An 11403-nucleotide genomic window follows, 5' to 3' on the forward strand; every position below is an offset into this window, starting at 1 on the left:
CCCAGGGACCACCGACCACCCACTGGGAGGTAAGCCGGCCGGCGTCTGTCTGTCTGTCTAATTTTGTCTCGTTCTGCCTTATTCTGTCTGTTCTGTGAGCGCTCAGCCAGGTCTGTTCTGTGAGCGCTCAGCCAGGTCTGTTCTGTGAGCGCTCAGCCAGGTCTGTTCTGTGAGCGCTCAGCCAGGTCTGTTCTGTGAGCGCTCAGCCAGGTTGTTTGGAATTTGGGCGGGACGAAGAAGGAGCTGACGAGCTCGGACTTCTCGCCCTGCAGCCCTGGAAGACGTTCCAAGGGTGTTGGGGCCCGACTTTTCGGGGCCCAATCTGGGAGAGGAGAAAGATCCGGACTAACGGCACTCTGTCTGTATTTTTGGCTTTCAGAGGGCCCCGGACCTTTGCCACCTCCATCTGACTTTTTGCTTTCAGTTTGGTACCAAAGCCGTGCAGCACGCCTGTCTGTTGTTTGTTTGACTGTTGGTGTTGTTTGTTTTCTCTGTGTTCTAATCTACCTTAGAACTAACATGGGACAGTCCCTAACAACGCCCCTAAGTCTCACTTTTGATCATTAGAAAGACGTCCACGACCGGGCACACAACCAGTCCGTCGAGGTTAAAAAAAAAAAAAAGGAAAATGGCAGACTCTCTGCACATCCGAGTGGCCCACTTTCGGAGCGGGATGGCCAGTGAATGGCACATTTAATAAGATCATTATTTTACAGGTTAAAGATCGGGTCGTCCACGGACATCCTGACCAGGTTTCTTATATTATCACTTGAGAGAGTCTCGCCTTAATCCCCCCCCCCCGGGCGGAACCCTTCGTGGACCCGAATTGGCCTCCCCTCAACCCCCAGCCTGTCCCCTCGGCCCCGCCCGGTCTGCCGGCCACGTCTTCCTCTCTCTAAGAAACCTGTCCTCCCGGCAGACCCAAACTCCCCTCTCATAGATCTTCTCTCTGACAGGCCCGGCTAAAACGGAGGAGGCAGAGCCGCCGGCCAGATCAGTTGCCGGGCCACAGTCTGATAAGGGTTTCTCCCCTGTCGCAGGGAGATTGCGCAATAAGCTCGAGGTGATGCCAGATACAACCTCCCAGGCTTTCCCACTTAGACAGGGAACCGGTGGCCAGACCCAATACTGGCCGTTTTCAGCAGCTGACATTTACAATTGGAAACAACACAACCCTTCTTTCTCCAAAGATCCGGTGACATTCACCGACCTAATAGAATCTGTTTTACTTACCCACCAGCCTACTTGGGATGACTGCCAACAGCTCTTACAGGCCCTCTTAACCTCAGAAAAAAAAAAAAAAAAACCAAAGAGTGTTCCTAGAGGCCAGAAAGCATGTTCTGGGAGATGATGGGCGTCCCACCCAGCTGCCTGAGGACCAAACTGGGATTTTAATACAGCTGAAGGTAAGGGACACCTACGCCTTTATCGCCAGTTGCTTCTAGCGGGTCTCCGAGGGGCTATACGACGCCCTACTAATTTGGCTCAGGTAAAACAGGTATTACAGGAAGCAGGGGAAACTCCCTCCGCCTTTCCAGAGAGACTTAAGGAGGCCTACCGTATGTACACTCCCTATGACCCAGATGACCCAGGACAAATGACGAGTGTCTCTATGTCCTTCATCTGGCAGGCTGCTCCAGATATCAGGACTAAGTTACAGAGGTTAGAAAATTTGCAGGGCTATACATTACAGGATTTACTTAAAGAAGCTGAAAAGATTTTTAATAAGAGAGAGAATTGAGTCGAATCTTGGCCGCCGTAGTACAGGGCCAAGAAAGGAAGGGAGATAGGGGGGAGCTCGAAAGGGGCTGAAGCTAGATAAAGATCAATGTGCCTATTACAAAGAGAAAGGGCACCGGGCCAGAGAGTGCCCCAAGAAGCCTGGCGGACCCCGAAAGCCTCGACCACGAACCTCCCTCTTGGCTCTAGATAAAGATTAGGGAATTCAGGGCCAGGAGCCCCCCCCCCCCCTGAGCCCAGGGTAATGCTTAAAGTTGGGGGGCAGCCGGTTACTTTCCTGGTAGACACAGGAGCCCAGCATTCAGTCCTCACCCAAGCTTCAGGACAACTCAGCGACCGAACGGCCTGGGTACAAAGAGCTACTAGTGAGAAACAATACCGATGGACTACGGACCGCCGGGTTCAGCTGGCTACCGGTAAGGTGACCCATTCCTTCTTACATGTTCCGGACTGCCCGTACCCTCTGCTGGGCCGTGACCTGCTCACCAAACTAAAAGCACAAATTCATTTTGAAGAAAGAGGGGCCCAAATAACTGGCCCCCACGGAACTCCCCTACAAGTTCTAACCCTATGAACCGGGACAGGACACTGGCTTGGGCAGAGACTGGTGGGATGGGGTTGGCGCTCCAACAGCCCCCCTTAATTACAACTCCAGTCTCCATAAAACAATACCCCCTGTCACATGAAGCTTATCAAGGTATAAGGCCTCACATTACGAGGCTTCTAGATCAAGGCATCCTAATCCCCTGCCGGTCGCCTTGGAATACGCCTCTTCTGCCTGTTAAGAAACCCGGCACTGGAGATTATAGGCCAGTACAAGACTTGAGAAAGGTCAACAAGAGGATAGAAGATATTCATCCGACTGTTCCAAACCCTTACAATTTGCTCAGTAACTGTTCATCGATGAGAAACAGGGGTATGCTAAAGGGGTCCTAACACAAAGGTTGGGACCCTGGAAACGCCCTGTGGCCTACCTGTCTAAGAAATTGGACCCTGTGGCCTCTGGCTGGCCACCGTGCCTAAGGATGGTGGCTGCTATTGCTGTCCTGATCAAGGATGCTGGAAAATTGACTTTGGGACAGCCACTCACCATCCTAACACCCCACGCAGTGGAGGCCTTGGTAAAGCAGCCCCCAGACCGCTGGCTCTATAATTCTCACACCAAGCCTTGTTACTGGATACAGAACGGGTTCAGTTTGGGCCCATAGTCGCCCTCAATCCTGCCACCTTGCTTCCTCTACCAGAGGAGACAAAACAACATGACTGCCTACAAATCCTCACAGAAGTACATGGAACCAGGCCGGACCTATCGGACCAGCCTCTTCAGAATGCTGACCACACATGGTACACGGATGATAACAGCTTCTTGGCAGAGGGAGAGCGAAAGGCTAGAGCTGCGGTCACTACGGAGGACAAAGTGATTTGGGCGAAAGCCCTGCCTGCTGGTACCTCCGCACAACGGGCTGAACTCATCGCCTTGACTCAGGCGCTCAAGATGACAAAAGGTAAGAGGCTAAATATATATATACAGACAGCCGTTATGCCTTTGCCACGGCACACATCCACGGGGAGATCTACCGGAGGCGGGGGCTGCTCACATCTGAGGGTAAAAATATGGCTAAAATTCTGGCCCTCTTAGAAGCCCTATTCTTGCCCAAAAGACTGAGTATTATACATTGTCCAGGACACCAGAAAGGACACAACCCAGAGGCATGAAGAAACCGGCTGGCCGATGCCACGGCGTGAGAAGCGGCCATGAACAAACAAATCTTGCCCTTAAATAGCCCAGACCAACCCACGCCCCCACCAGTGGGACAAACCAGTTGGGTTTATGCCCATGAGGACATAGAGCTCCTAGAAAAAATGGGGGCCATCTACCACCCTCAAGAAAGACAATTATGCCAATAAAAATGACTTTTGAATTGATCTCCTTTCTACATAAATTAACCCATTTGGGGTTTAAGAAGATAAAAACCTTACTAGATCGGGAAGAGAGAAATCTGTGTTTTTTTGAATCGGGACAAAGCGATACAAAAGGTGACTGAGAGTTACAAAGCGTGCGCTCAGGTTAACCCGGAAAGGACCATGATTGGACAAGGAGTTCGTCCTAGGGGACACCGTCCCGACATCCATTGAGAAATTGATTTTACTGAAATTAAACCAGGTATATATGGATACAAGTATCTCCTAGTGTTTGTAGACACCTTCTCAGGATGGGTCAAAGCCTTCCCCACAAAACACGAGACTACAAAAATGGTCACCAAGAAGCTCCTCAAGGAAATCTTTCCCAGGTATGACATGCCTCAAGCGTTGGGGTCGGACAACGGGCCCGCTTTCGTCTCCCAAGTAAGTCAGTTGGTGGCCAAATTGTTGGGGATTGATTAAAAATTACATTGTGCCTATAGACCCCAGAGTTCAGGTCAGGTAGAACACATAAATAGAACAATTAAGGAGACTTTATCCAAACTTACGCTTGCAACTGGCTCAAAGGATTGGGTGGCCCTCCTTCCCCTAGTTCTATATCGGGCCCGGAATACCCCGGGCCCCCATGGTCTAACTCCTTTTGAAATAATATATGGAGCACCACCCCCATTTGTCCATTTCTTTGATTCAAACATTGCTGATTTTGCTGACAGCCCTTCTCTGAGGGCCCATTTACAGGCCCTACAGATTGTGCAGAGAGACGTCTGGAGACCTTTGGCCGCTGCTTACCAGGACAAGCTTGAACATCCGGTGGTGCCACACCCGTTCCAGATTAGAGACACCGTGTGGGTGCACAGACACCAGACCAAGAATCTCGAGCCACGGTGGAAAGGACCCTACACCATCCTCCTGACTACCCCGACCGCCCTAAAGGTAGACGGAGTCTCGGCTTAGATCCACACACCACACGTCAAGACAGTCCGGTCTGAGGAATTGACTAATCACATCACTACACCCCAGACATGGAGAGTTCAGCACACTCCAAACCCCTTAAAGTTAAAACTCCTACGTGGCTCCTCCTAGTCCTTTTGTGGCCTAGAGTCAGTGGGGGAATAAGCCCCCACCAGACAGAAATTTCTTGACCAAGTCGAGTGAAAGATTTCACTCAAAGTTAGCAAAAAAAAATGGGGGAATGAAAGACCCCAGCTTAGCAGCAGTAATGCCATTTTGCAAGGCTGTACTTAAGATGACTGGTTCAGAGAAAGGTTAAAACACTGAGTACAAAGCGGCTGCCAAGCAGGATGTGTTTGGTTGAAGGCCTGGCAACAGGACGACTGCAGTTGAGCACCTGACAATGAAAAAAGCTCCGGGAGAGGTCCCACACCCTGGTGGGGGGCCGAGTCAGTCGTTATGTTCCAAGAAGGTAGCTAAGAAACTTGCCCCTGGGCTGAACCCTTGGGGGGCCGAGTCAGCCGTTATGTTTCAAGAAGGTAGCTAGGAAACTTGCCCCCGGGCTAAACCCTTGCCATATTAGAATCCACCAATTATATCCCTGTAACCATGCATCTGCTTCTGTATGCTTGCTTCTGCTCCCCAAAATCCTATAAAAGCCCATCCTTGGTTCCGTGGGGCGCGCCAGTCCCCCGAGTGACTGAAGCGCCCGCAGGTGCCTGTGCCTGTGTATCCCGACAATAAACCAAATCCTCTTGCTGATTGCATCCTGTGGTGTCTCGGTCTGGTCTTTGGAGTTGGAGGGTCTCCATCCCGAGGGAAAGTTCTCCCTGAGAGCTTTTCAGGTGTAGCAGGTAAGAGTTTTCTGTCTAATTGAGAATGGGCAAAAAATTGTCTAAGGAAGCTGTCTTTATCAAAGATCTTAAGGCTTCTCTCAGGGAAAGAGGAATAAGAATTAAGAAAAAAGAATCTCGTTAAATTTTTTGTCTTTGAATCAGAAACTTGTACTTGGCTTATTATTGAAGGACCAGAAATTAGCTCCTATAGTTGGGACAAGGTTGGAAAATGTTGAAATGACGTATTGTAAGAAAAAGGATCCGAGGTAGTTCCGATTCAGGAGATAGTGTCTGTGTCTTTGTGTCTTTGTGTTTTGTGCCGGCTAAACTATGGGTATGTATTTGCTACTCTGGGTCTGTATTTACTCGTGAGTTCTGGTTTTGCAGTTGCTCCCATCTTGGACTGAGAGGGAGGCTCCTGTCGCAGGAGAGCGAAAGTGAACGGTAGATGTGCCAGGGGCTCACCCATTGCACTGCCCTAGAAGATGTCCTAGGAGGTGAGAAGGGACCCCAGGGAAGCCTGAGAAATTCCCGTCTGTGTGCTGTTGAGGACTCAGTGATTCTCATGGATTGGAGAAAAGACCCACCTTTCCGGCTGTCTGTATTTCCAGAGTGGTCTTTGTCTGTGTGTCTTAGGTCTTTGATTTGTGTTACTTTTGACCTTGACAATGGGAAGATTCTGGTTGGGAAGGAAGAGTGATGTGGAATCCGCTCCCCTTCATCTGTCTTTGGTGAGCTCATGGAAGCTCACATATGAAACATTTTGGTTTTGTGGCTATCTTGCGGCGACCGTTTGTTTTTTGTTTTTGTGTGCACTTTTTTCTTTGTTGTTTTTTTGTTTATTTTTGTTTTTTTTTTGTCTGTTAATCTTTTGATTGTCTTTCTGTGTGACTGAATGCTATTTGGCCTCTTCGTTGGACCTCTATTTTATGGACTCTCTTCTTGTTTTCTCACTCTCCCACTTGAGATGCTTGTTAGTAGCTGTTACAGGAAATCTATATGCTTACTTGAGGAGTGTGCTGTAGAAACAAGAATTTCAGGATTGCCCTGGGTTCCATTCGGATAGGTGTGGGGATAGGCTTGATTTCTATTTCAAATGATGTAACATTGCATGTGTTAGTACTCCTAACACTTTTTGGGACTGTGCCTCAGGGATCACAACCTGTAAACATTTAAAAGTTCTAAAAGGCAGACATGAACTTTGTGTGTAGGTTCAGATAGTGTCCAGATTGGAATCGTCATACTAAAGACTTAGTAAGACACAAAAGAGAGTTGAGAATTATTTAGGGCTATCTTAGGGCTGAGTCTAGGTGCTACAAGGGCAGCTACAAGGACATCTGCTGTTGCCCTGCAACACAAGGCTTATGGAGAATTCAGAACTGCCATTGACTTAGATATAAAAAGAGTAAAAAATAGTTTTTAGCTGACCTCCAATAATCCCTAACCCCCCTCGCAGAGATAGTACTTCAGAATAAAAGAAGATAAGACCTGATATACCTTATAGAAGGAGGTCTGTGTGCTACACTAAAAGAAGAATGTTGCTTCTATGTAGACCACTCAGGAGTAATAAAAGACTTCATGAGTAAACTTAAAAGTTAGACAAAAGACAGAGAGACAGAGATCATCAGGGATGGTTCGAGAGCTGGTTTAGTAGATCTCCTTGGATGACTATTCTGATATCTTCCCTTATGGAACGCTTCTTAATTTGGCTTCTCTTTCTGATTATAAGTCCATGGGTGTTAAATAGCTAGTTACCTTCATTAGAGAAAGAGTAAATGCTGTTCAGATTTTGATGTTATATCAGCAATGTTTTACAAGGTCGAAAAATCAATACTATGAAGATACTGAAATTTAGTTCTATGACTAGAACTAGCCACTAGAAAAAGTGGGGAATGAAAGGTAGAAGTTTAAGGTTGCCTCCCCCCAGTAGACAGAGGTTCAGAGTAGAAAAAAGAAAAAGAAAAACAAACAAACAAAAAAAAAAAACTGGGTAAGTCCTGGAATTCTATGTTTCAGGAAGTTTCTCCTAGGACCATAGAATGGGTAATTACTTCGGCCTGTTTGACAACTCTCTCCCAGGAACTAGCTGACCATAAAGTTAGATTAAAATTTAGAGAACAATCTTGAGAAGCAGGAAGCTTCTCCCAGGAACTAGCGGACCATAAAGTTAAAGAATCTTGAGAAACAGGAAGCTCCTCTTTGTGATTTTTCACTGGTATTCTCGACATTTTCCAACGATGTCCTTCCTACCCCCTTTTCCCCAACAGCAGTTTTTTGGCAGCAATATCCTCTTTACTGAATACATTTACCCACCTCCTCAACTAGGGTGCTTCCCACCTATTCCTGGTTGGTGGCACAAATCATATGTCTTGGAAGAGAACAGTCCCATAAGCTTTAATCTTACCTTATAGCCCCTCCCAGGTCTCTTGGCTCAGTCAACATGTAGACGAATGGACAATTAGCTGCATTGCCTTTCAGGGTAAGATAGATAATCATTATCCCTCAGATAAGTTGATACCATTTTTTCACAAAATTATAGTTCCAGTGGTCTTTCCAAAGGTAACACGTGATCACCCTATCTCGGGAGTCCACCTTGTCTTTACAGATGGCTCCTCTAATGGACAAGCCGCATTTTTCATTGATGGTCAAATACAACAATTCTCTACCCCTTTAGATTCTGCTCAGCTGGTAGAGCTTCAAGCTATCCTCGCAGTATTTCGTGCACTGGCCGATGCACCCTTTAACATATATACAGATTGCTCATATCTTGCCTTTTCTATCCCCCTTTTAGAAACAGTGCCCATATTCGGCCTACCACCAATTCTGCCCCCGTGTTTGCCACCTTACAAAAGTATATTTAGAGGTGTTCTTGCTCCTTCTTTGTGGGACACATCTGAGCACATAACGGATTGCCAGGCCCCTTGGCCAATGGTAATGATGCCGTTGATTGCCTCATCCGGCTCATGGACTTGGCCAAGGGGGCCTTCTCTACACCCCTTATATTTGCCCAAAAGTCCCATGACTTATAGCACCTTAATGCACAAACCCTTAAGATTAAATATAAGATCAACCGTGAACAGGCTCTCCAAATAGTCCATAATTGCAAAGGCTGTGTGACCCTATTGCCTGAACCCCACGTAGGGGTCAACCCCCGTGGGCTGGTTCCTATAGAGCTCTGGAAAATGGATGTCACCCATCTTCGCTCCTTTGATAAATTAAAATATATTCATGTCACCATTGATACCCTTAGTGGCTTTATCTATGCATCCCTGCAGAGAGGGAGGCCAGCAGACATGTTATAAGTCATGTTCTGGTTTGCCTCACAGTTTTACCTCAACCTAAGATTGTTAAAACAGATAATGGATCTGAATATACTAGCTCTAATTTTAAAGACTTTTGTTCACAACTCAGAATTAAACATGTCATGGGCATTCCTTATAAACCTCAGGGACAGGGTATAGTTGAAAAAGCTCACCAACCCCTTAAAAATATGATCCATAAATTACAGTCAAATGGGTAAATATTATTCCCCCTCCCTGGTAATCACAAAAATTTATAAATCATGCACTCTTTGTCCTTAACTACCTTGTCATGAACAAGGATGGAAAAACTATAGCAGACTGCCTGTGGCACCCCCATAATTCTTATGATTATGCACCAGTCCTATGGAAGGACCCATTAACATCCCAATGATATGGCCCTGATCTGGTCCTCATTTGGGGACATGGATCAGCCAGCATTTATGATTCAAAGACTGGGGGCGCACCCATTGGCTACCTGAGGGCCTTGTTAAGGCTTTTAACCCACCAGGGGATAACCCTGAGGAAAAGGCTAACTATGCTTAATTACAGATCATGCTGACCATGTTCCCATTCATCTGGATCCCTGGAAACATCATCACATCTGCACTTGCTACATCACCTCACCATCCCTGGCCCAATCTTGAGTTCCTGCAGTTCTGGGAAAGAGGCACCTCCACGCATACAAATAGAGAACCCATCAATGCACTCTTGCAGTACTCCTAGGCCTGTCAGCTGTGGGGACAGGAACTGGGGTTGCCTCCCTGATCACCTCCTAACAGAGTTATCATCAACTCAGTGCCGCCATAGAGAGGGACATTAGTGAGCTTCAACAAGGAATAACCTATCTTAAAGTTTCAGTCGCTTCCTTGGCTAAGGTTGTTCTACAAAATAGAAGGGGATTAGATCTTCTCTTCCTCCAAAGGAGGGCTCTGTGCTTCCCTCAAGGATGAGTGTTGTTTTTATGCTGATAAGACAGGGTTAGTAGAAAACAGCCTACAAAAAGTTAGAGAAAGTCTACAAAAGAGACAAAGAGAAAGAGAAAAGAGTGAAGCCTGGTATAAAAACTGGTTTTCTGCCTCTCCCCTGCTCACCACTCTTCTACCCAGTATCCTGGGTCCCTTTATAGGACTCCTGCTGCTCATCTCCTTTGGTCCATGGGTGCTTTGAAAGTTAAGTGATTTTGTCAAGGCCCAGGTAGATTCAGCTACAAAGCAAGTCTCAGTCCATTACCACCTCCTCCATTGTGAGGAGGCTGAGACAACCAGGGAGTGTGATACTCCCTTTGGGTCACCCACGGCTGGACTCAACTTCTCCACCCTAAATACAGCCTGTAACTCAGGTTGGAAAATCAGTCACTGGTGTAAGCGTCAATGATGGGAATATTATGGTGCCACATACCAGGCGTACCTCACCATTGTGAAGTAACCCTACGACGGGATTAGCACAGGTCCATGATCTTGGTTACCCACTCTCACAAAACACACAGGTATAGCTCAGAACAGTGTGTTAAAGCATAAGATTGTTCCTAGCCATTGGGGTGCAGTCCTAACTGCAAGAGTGGATTGTCGTGGCCAAGGTGGGCACTCTCTGAGGCATGTTTGAACTATCTCAGACCACTACTTCCTCCCTGGCAGAAATAATGATACCTAAGTGAGAGTGCCAGATGTGGGGGCAACCTGTATAGACTAAGACATGAGGCTTCACCAACCAGGTGCTGTTTGTGGATGCACACCATATAGACATACCTTTCTCCCACTGATAGTTAAGGAAAGGTGGATATGTCAGGGACAGACTGCCAGACTAAGAAAAGCTAGTGCCCTGCCCTGAGCAGATTCCTGAGAAGGGCTTGACCTTTTCAAAGAAAGAACTTGTCCCCGGAAGACTGCTGCCTCTTTGTCTAAGGAGGATATCTTGCAGTTTAATGATTTACCTTATGTCCTTGGGCACTTCCCAGTACTCCTCCTGCCCTAAGCTTCAATTCCTGCTTCAGAGCTTTAAATGCTGTACATTCCTCTCAATAAACAGACCTTGACAAGGACAGTGCTTGGTCTGGGTCCTCTTTCTTGCCTGTTCTTCTGCAGGTATGGGTTCCCCTCGACCCCTACAAATAACTGGGTCCCTGCTGGTGGGTGCATTCTCTAACTCCTCCACTGGGGTCCCGTTGCTCAGTTCAATGGTTAGTTGCAAGCATTCACATCTGTAACTGTCAGGTTACATCAGAGCCTCTGAGGAGACACCCATATCAGGCTCCTGTCAGCAAGAATTTCTTGGTGTCAGCAATAGTGTCTGGGTTTGGTGGTTGCACATGGCCTAGATCCCCAACTGTGGCAGTGTCTGGGTAATCTTTCCTTCAGTCTCAGCTCCATTCTTTTCCCTGTGTTTTCTTTAGACAGGAGCAATTCTGGGTAAAAATATGGAGAAAGGTGGGTGATCCCATCCCCCAACCAGGTGTCTTGCCTAACCTCTGGATATGGTCTCTAAAGGTTCTCCATCCCTTTTGTTGGGCATTTCAGATAATGTCTAGCATGTTTGATCCTGGCAATCTCTTGCTTTTGTGGCATCTGGGAATTGCTGGTGGCTAAACCCAGGTCCCCATGCCACATTCCTACAAACCTCTGTATAATTTCCTGAACCTCTGTATATCATCCCTG

The 11403-nt window shown here is 47.1% G+C and overlaps 1 long non-coding RNA gene across 1 annotated transcript; it reads left to right on the plus strand.

Moving 5' to 3' along the window:
* The first annotated feature begins 3111 nt into the window (after positions 1–3111).
* Positions 3112–5381, plus strand: LOC148001510 (uncharacterized). Its single transcript, XR_015635419.1, has 2 exons — positions 3112–4031; positions 4377–5381. It is a non-coding gene; the product is annotated as an uncharacterized LOC148001510 (long non-coding RNA).
* Positions 5382–11403: the final 6022 nt, after the last annotated feature.

Source organism: Rattus norvegicus, chromosome 13, assembly GCF_021556685.1.
Source record: "Rattus norvegicus strain SHRSP/BbbUtx chromosome 13, alternate assembly SHRSP_T2T, whole genome shotgun sequence".
Classification (NCBI taxonomy): domain Eukaryota; kingdom Metazoa; phylum Chordata; class Mammalia; order Rodentia; family Muridae; genus Rattus; species Rattus norvegicus.